At 40.4% G+C, this 8461-nt stretch overlaps 1 pseudogene; it reads right to left on the bottom strand.

The window, feature by feature from the left end:
* Nucleotides 1-1089: 1089 nt before the first annotated feature.
* Nucleotides 1090-5582, bottom strand: LOC113428238 (vomeronasal type-2 receptor 26-like; annotated as a pseudogene).
* Nucleotides 5583-8461: the final 2879 nt, after the last annotated feature.

Below are 8461 nucleotides of genomic sequence, written 5' to 3'. Positions count from 1 at the left end.
GGTTCTTCTGAGGAAAGTTTAAATTCAAGCTCACGAATAGTGACAGTAAGATCTTAAAGTGACATACAGCTTGGTAGTGGCTTTGGCTATTTTTGTAGTGACTTTGCTCAGCGATTCTTTGCTCTTATATGTATCCCGCCTCGTCGCCAGTGTACTGGAGCAGCAGAATAACTGAGGCGAACGCGGAGCAAACTTCAGCTTTAACTTTATTGAAACAATAAAGGGTTGCCGTAACTGCTGTGCTAACAAGGCAGCCAGCTCGCAGGCAACAGCTGATGCCATTTGACAGCTCCCTTTTATAGTCAGCTGTGAAATGCATCAGCCAATAGGGAAGCATGGACCGGAGTGAACACTTCAGCTCAGTCTTTTCAGAACACAACAATAACAATACAAGAGCAAACAATAGACACAAACTCAAGGTAAACCACACCAAACTTGATTGCAGAAAATACGACTTCAGCAACAGAGTGGTCAATGTCTGGAATATTCTACCTGACTCTGTGGTTTCTTCCCCACCTTAGACTGTCTACTATTGACCTCACCCCTTTCCTAAGAGGTAGGGGGTGTGCGTAAGCACACAAATGTGCCTACCTTCCCTGTCTTTTTTCTCTTCTTCTATTTTCCTTATTCGTATCCATTTCATGTATTCATAAGTATGTTTATAGTTATACCTGTTATCTTATAATTACTTCACAAAATAAATAAAAAACATCATCCCTGAAAATGAAACCTAACACCAACAATACACACATAGCAACAAAAACACAGATTATTAGCCATAATCTTTAATTTAGTCTAAAACCATATCAGAACATGTCTGGTAACAGTTTATCTGGCCTGATTTCAGAAATTTTATTAATGTCATTGATGATAGTTATGCTTTAACATGAATTCACATTGTGACAATTGAAAGATATGATTAATTGAAATAGTTTGAATTGTTTTAGCAACATTACTACTCAATTATTATAATTCAAAATGCACACAGAATGAAGAAAAATAAGTGAGAATACATAAAACATTACTTCAAGATATGTGATTTTATACTGGATGTAAACTGAACAAAAATAAACACCAATACAAGGAGTCTTAATGAGATTTCATCATCAGATGTTCCTTGGTGTTTATGTCAGGTCTCAGTGTAATAATGTAGCACTTGGGAACAAAAATACAACCCAATAAACCTAGGCTAGAGGCCAAGATGGAGAAGATCTGCACAGCCACCATGTATTTCCCTTTGGTGCTCAGGTAGGTAGGGACAAAGGAGATCCAAACACTGCAGAAAACCAGCATGCTGAAGGTGATAAGTTTGGCTTCATTGAAGGTCCCTGGTAGATTTCAAGCCAGAAATGCCACCAAGAAACAGATGGCAGCCAGAAAACCCATGTAGCCAAGGGCAGTGTAGAACATGGCCACTGAACCTTCATTGCACTGCAGCAGGATGTGTTCTGGCTGGGAATGAAAGTCAGAATCTGGGAATGAGGGAAAGATTCCCAGCCATGTCATACAGATGCCTACTTGAATACTAGAGCAGGATAAAACAATTGAGTGGGCCAGACCCTTCCCCAGCCATTTCCTCATCCTGCTTCCTGGCTTTGTAGCCAGGAAGGCCACCACCACCATTACAGTCTTGGCCAACAAAGAAGATATGGCAACAGAGAAAACAATACTGAAAATGGTCTGTCGAAGGAGACAGGTCATTTTAATAGGGCGACCGATGAATAGAAGGGAGGTCAAGAAAGAAAACAGGAGAGAAACCAGGAGCACATAGGTGAGTTCACGGTTGTTGGCTTTGACTATGGGAGTTTCTTGGTGTTTAATGAAGATTCCCAGAATAAAGGCAGTGGTTAGGGACAAAGCAATGGCAAAGAAAGTCAGGATGAGTCCCAATGATTCTTCATAGGATAAGAAGCTTATGCTTTTGGGGACACACTGATCCCGCTTCTTATTGGAATACTGGTCATCTGGACACTTTTCACAATGGGCTGCATCTGAAAAAAAAATGGTTAGTGCGTATGTCTTTCTGCTGCTGTAGGAGCATGAAAACCACCTCAGAAATCAATTATTTCATTTTCAAGGAATAATATCATATTTCTGCCCAGGGATTATTCATATGACACAACATTAGTTAAAATAACCAACAACCTTTTTAAAGGCTGAAGATGAATGTGATTATCAGCTCTCAAAACTTGTCCTCTTTCCCAAAACCAAGCAAGAAAGTAACACCTCAATAGATTATTTTAATGCTTGCATCATCGTACAAAATTCGGGGATAGTGCTCAATCATTGAAATGTTTGTGGATGCCTCCAAGATGTGTAATGTTTTTTCTTGCTTCTTGATCAAATACCCCAAAAAAGCAATAGAGAATTTTGATTGTATCCTTGTTGTTTTTGAAGCCACCGACTGTACCTTCTTGCCCAGAGAATGTTCCTTCCATACACAGAGAACAGTCGTAGCAGCAAACTGGGGCTCCCTCTCTCACAAGCTTGGCATAACCTGAGGAGCAACTTTCTGTACATCTTGAATAAGGCACAATCTAAACATAAACCAAAAGATTTATCAGTGCAATATATAAATTAGAGGCAATAAATAAAGAGACGTGGTGGGTCAGTGACTAAGACGCTGAGTTTGTTGATCAGAAAGGTTGGCCGTTGGGCAGTTTGAATCCCTAGCACCACGTAATGGAGTGAGCTCCCATTACATGTCCCAGCTTCTGCCAACCAAGCGGTTCGAAAGAACGCAAAAATGCAAGTAGAAAAATAAGGACCACTTTGGTGGGAAGGTGCCAGCATTCTTTGCACCTTCAGCATTTATTCATGCCAGCCACATGGCCACAGAGACGTCTTCTGACAGTGCTGGCTCTTCAGCTTTGAAATGGAGATGAGCACTGCCTCCTAGATCCAGAAACGACTAGCACGTATGTGCAAGAGGAACCTTTAGTTTTCAACATAAACCACAAGATTAGTATGAATTATAAAAGTTTACTGAAATCAACTGGCTTCCAAAAGTCAGGAGTACATTGAGCAAAATCTGTCAAGAAGTAGTGGCATGACCTTTAATCACTCTACTTGCAAGGGGCAAATGAAGAGTCATTCTCTTTCCTCTATCAATCTCCATTATACATTCCAAAACAGATTCGTTGCCTTATTCTTCTTTCCAAAGGAAAGAAGTTCCATTGCAAAAGGTGTTCCTCCTTAGAGCATGTATGAGAATGCCATAACTTGTATATATTCTTTCTCCATCCAAGCTTTCTCAGGAAACCTCCAAAATCTAGCTTTCTCTAGAGTCCCTATCTTTCTCCCCTACAACTGATCATTGTATCATCATATGTAAAAAAATTTTTTAGCTGCCCTCATTTCCCTCACCACATTCTTAATGCTATCTTCCTCTTATGCAATTCAATGGGCTAAACCCTTCCTATTCTGGATTTTCTCCCCAAGAAGCTTTTTCCAAAGAAAACTCGTCATTTAACTGACAACTGATTTTGAATCATCAGAATATTACTAAAGCTGGGAATGTTGGTATGACTGGATAGCAAAAAGATAGGAAATATATTAGTAAATAATGTTGACTGTAAAGGAGGTAGTAATTACATACTCGCAATAAGCTGTTCTGACTGAATGGTGGCATATGGAAGGGTTTATATTCCTTGCAGTCATCTGGTCTTTCTGAAAGTTGTTTAGGCCCCTTGGAATTTATCTGTGCCCTCAGGGTCACGTGAATAGTGCAAATGGGTGTGGAACCTTCCTGCAATTGCTGAATCTATATCCTGTTGACAACACAGTCTTTTCAGCAGTTCCAAATCCTTCCATCCTCCACCATTCAGTCAGAACAGAAGAAACTTCTTGGATGAGAAGTGAAACATCTTCAAGGGAAAACAAAATCCAGGTGCTTTCTGAAAAAGCACCTTTGGCACAACCATGACCTGGATGACTGACATAGACATTCTGGAGTTTCTCTTACTGAAAAAAAATTAATTTCATGTACTATAAATTATGGCAACATATTCCAGTTTAATAATGTAGATTGCAAATTCCGCAATACAATGCAGCAGGTTCCAGTGTGTGACAGATTATTGTAAGACCTCTAAAGTAAAATATATCTAATAAAGTAATGAGACTTTAAGTTCTCTTAGTTCGAAGTTATCTCAATTGGCCTCCATAAGAATTATTTCTGAGCAGAAAATTTACACATATGGAGATAAATAGGAGAGCAAAATTCAAGCAGCCTCAACTAATTTGTTAAATAAAGTTGGCCATTGGATGGCACTTTGATTGACAGAAATCTTGACTTCTCAAGAGGATTGGCTTTCTACACTCCCAATTTTCACCCCCGCATCTGATTTGTTCCAAACTGATGTCCAGTGCATTATATCAAAATCACCAACAGGAACTCCATTTTCATCAAAAGAAATCCCATCTGTGGAAATATTTTGATGTTGGAAGTTCCTCAGGAACCCATGGAGCTGCAGAAACATAGAAAGAATATTACAATTTGAGCCTTTATTCGATGTTTTTCTTGCTCTTGTTCTGGATTGGAGGTACTCTGAATAGTTGAACCTCTTCAAATCATCAAATTTGCAGGCAACACTAAGCTGGCAACCTACACCTAAGAGGAATTTCTGAGCAGTGAGAGCAATCAACCAATGGAATAGCTTGCCTTCAAAAGTTGTGAGTGCTCCATCACTGGAGGCTTTCAAAAAGAGACCTGGGCAACCATTACTCTGAAATTGTATGGTATAGGGTAAGGGTATTCAAGTTTGGCAAGTTTAAGACTTGTGGACTTCAACTCCCAGAATTCCTGAGCTAACATGACTGGAGGAGGAATTCTGGAAGTTGAAGTCCACAAATCTTAAAGCTGTCAAGTTTGAAGATCCCTGGTATAGGGTGTCCTGCTCGATTAGTAGGTTGGACTAGGGAACCCGTGAGGTCCTTTCAAATTCTATTATTCTAAGTTTCATGTTCTGTGTTTTGCAGTTTCACCATCCCAGACCATCTGAATCAAGACCATTTGCAGATATGGGGAAACTTGTCATGGGAGAAGATGGAGAATACAATTTTACCATCAGTCCTGGTCAAGATGAAGTTAGCGGAGTTTAACTTTGGGCTAGGAATGTAACAAAAATTGTATAGTGATGTTATCTCTTTGAAAGAGTAGCTATGGAAGCGTATCCATTAGTTCAGGAGACAAATTGATGAACCTTTGGTTGTCCCCAGAAGATGCTTTGATTTATACCTTGTTGCTAAATTACAAACTTTTAGGCAGCAAAGTCCAATTTTAATCCAGAACAAACAACCCAGCTGAACTCCTTAGCTTTGAGACTAGATGACTTTGTGATCACAATAAAAGATTGAGGATTGCTGGACTATTCTGATGCTTGTTTAATTTTGACATTTTGTCAGCATTGAGCTATTTCTGACTCAAAAGCATCCCAAACAAGACAGGTTGTTTAAATCTGGAATATTTCTCTCTATCACCTCTCTCTCTAACTCACTGTAAGGGTGCCAAGTAATATGCCCGTAGCAAACTGGACTCTGAGGTAAGTAGGTTCCTCAAATATCAGTTTTATTGGACATATCATATAGGCATAGGCTGTTGAAAACTGACTTTAAACATTACCATGGTTTTCACTTAATTAAGAATAAAAGTTTTCCTCCTCTTTCCAAACTATCAGTCACATGGTCTAATCAAGCTGTCATCCAGTTGCCTGGTGACTTCACTCATCCTCTCTCTGGCGATCTCTGGGAATGCCCTTGTTTCCCAGGAGACAAGAAAACCCCAGCTATCTCTCTTCCCGCCTCCCGTTCCCTCAGTTCCAGGGTGGCAATACTGAAGCATCAAAATGGCCTCAGTCAGGTGAGCTTCAGGGTTGACACTTACTCTCAAATACCACTAACTGGACAACTGCTCTTTGGAATATCTCACCCTTTTGACATCTAATTTAATATTGAGGAATTGGAAGGGGAGAATCAATGGAACCTCAAAGGAGAATACTTACCTGCCATGGCTGTACAATTTGGGGTGGTTGATAGTATCCAACTTGCATTCTCCTATTACTCCATTGGGAGGAAGAGGCAGCACTGAGGACCCGGGCCACAATTTGAATTATTTGGGAAATACTGGAGGAATCCTGAGACAGGATTTTTGCAATCACATCATTGGACGGAATTCCCAATTCTCTTTTTCTCTGCATTTTTTCCAAACTTTCTTTGATAACAGAGGATTTGAATAGGAACATTGGAATGCTTCCTTTCCATACAATACGATCATAGATATATAAGATTTAAAGTTATAATGCTGAGTCCTTCTCTTTGTCTGGATGAAGTAGGAAAACAAAGCATGTTTATTTTGGAGATCAACCCAGAGGTCAAAAATAGTTACACTTAAAGCATTCAAAGTTGTGGAAATCCAAACCCTTCCCATAATGGATGTATTAGTCATATCAATTGTTTGTATTTTTGCTGCCAATATTGCCGAGGCCTGGAAATCCAGTTGGCATACTATAATTTTTATTTGACTCTTGAGAAGAGAATAGAACATTTTCCTTTTTTCTTGCATGAGAGTTTCTCCAGCACTTGTCTGTGCATTTGCTTCTGGGACAGTTCCTGAGAGGACAATGCAAATCCCATTTTTTAAGGCAAGAACTTCCAAGCGTCTTTTGAATTTTTCTCCTCTTTCATTGTCCTCAGAAAGGAGGCCGATCCACGCCCATTGGAACTGCAGGAGCAGCTGGACAATCGCTGAGTAAGGAGGTTCTTGGTTTGGGGTCATCCGATATGAAAAAGTGAAATGATGATTTTGCTCAGCCATCTGGTTGATGACACTGTAGTTGATCTAAGATAAAAGAGAAGGTATTGGCAGTTTTTCCCAGTTTTAACGATGAAAGTCAGACGGTAAATCTAAGGGCCTTCCCCCACTACTGAAAAATATTTCAAATGGTAACTGCGTGAATTTTGCAAGTTTCCTTGATGTTCTTTCCTGTTGTTTTGTATGCTCACTTTGAAACCAGATGTCAACTCGTAAAGTATTCCTAGCTTGTTCTCGAGTTGCTATAAGAAGGAGTGGGGGAAGATCTGATGGAGCAGTTTGTTGCTATGATCAGAAGGACATTCCATGCATACCTTTCTCCATGTTGTGCCTCAAGTTACCAAGCCCAGCCGGAGAGGCGTGGCGTGAATTCCACAGCCCGGTGAAAGTTCTTAGTTGGAGAATGTGATTTATGACACACACTGGGAGGAGGGGGGGAAACATGGTAATAGGTGAACAGTAAATTACATGGGGCAGAGCCAACTGCACTTAGGAAAAGTTCCAACATGTGGTTCCTAATAAATTGTTGGATTTCTTTTGAAACTTGGCTCGAGGCTCATGAATTAATTAGAGCATTCGTTGGAACCCTGACACCAGGGAGCTCTGAATTATCTGTGGGTAATGTTCATTGGTGGTCCTCATAGAGCACACCCTTCTGGTCACATTATAACTCTGTGGACCACCCATCCACTCAGTCAATTAGTCAGTCAGAATAGAGCTGGAAAGTCTTCTAGTCAAAACTTCTGCTCAAGCAGGAGATCCTACTCCAGGGGTACCAAACTGAAGGGCTGGGGGATGGATCTGGCCTGTAGGTTGCTTAGATCTGGCCTGAGGGCAATGCCCTGGAAATAGCAAAGGTTCCCCTGACAGCAAAAAATGGAGCTAGAGAGGGCTGTGCATGGCTCTCCCAAGCTTCATTTTCACTGGCAGAGAGTTGCAGGAGGCGGTCCGAACCAAAAACCGAGCTCGGGAGCCTGTTTTTGCAGGCAGAGGATTCAGGCCACCACAGGTGCCCCACGCCCATCTTGGTAATGCCTCCCATTAAGGTCAAACACAACCCTGATGTGGGCCTCAATGAACTCAAGTGATACCCCTAACCTAGTCCAACTGCCTGCTCAAACAGGAGACCCAATACCATTTCAGAGGAATGACTGTCCAGTCTCTTTTTTAAAAACCCCAGTGATGAAGCACCCAAAATGTCTGAAGGCAAAGCTGTTCCAGTGGTTAATTGTCCTCACTGTCAGGAAGCTTCTCCTTAATTCCATGTTGTTTCCCTCCTTTATTAGTTTCCATCCATTGTTTCTTGTCCTGCCTTCTGGTGCTTTGGAAAATAGATAGACCTCCTCCTCTTTGTGGCAGCCTCTCAAATACTGGAATACTGCTATACACTCATGGAATATCTTTTTTCAAATGACAAACATATTAATTTCTCATAGATTATTACTGCTTATTTGATTGTTTTATATGTTGGACTTGAAATATTGCTTGTTATATCTCCCCCTAGCAACTGGTATATAATATTGGTATATTATTTCATTGTATACATATAGTTGTTTCAAATATTTTTGTATAAGCTCTTTATTTAGCTGAATTTATTTCAGCCATTTGAAATGCAGAAGCCAGTTTAATAACCTCACTTTAAAAACAAACCCC

This window comes from Notechis scutatus, chromosome 2, assembly GCF_049901735.1.
Source record: "Notechis scutatus isolate UNSWTSFEM ecotype Mainland chromosome 2, rNotScu1.2, whole genome shotgun sequence".
In the NCBI taxonomy this organism is placed as follows: domain Eukaryota; kingdom Metazoa; phylum Chordata; class Lepidosauria; order Squamata; family Elapidae; genus Notechis; species Notechis scutatus.
Note: the sequence above shows the minus strand (reverse complement) of the source record. Positions and strands in the feature narration are given on the sequence as shown.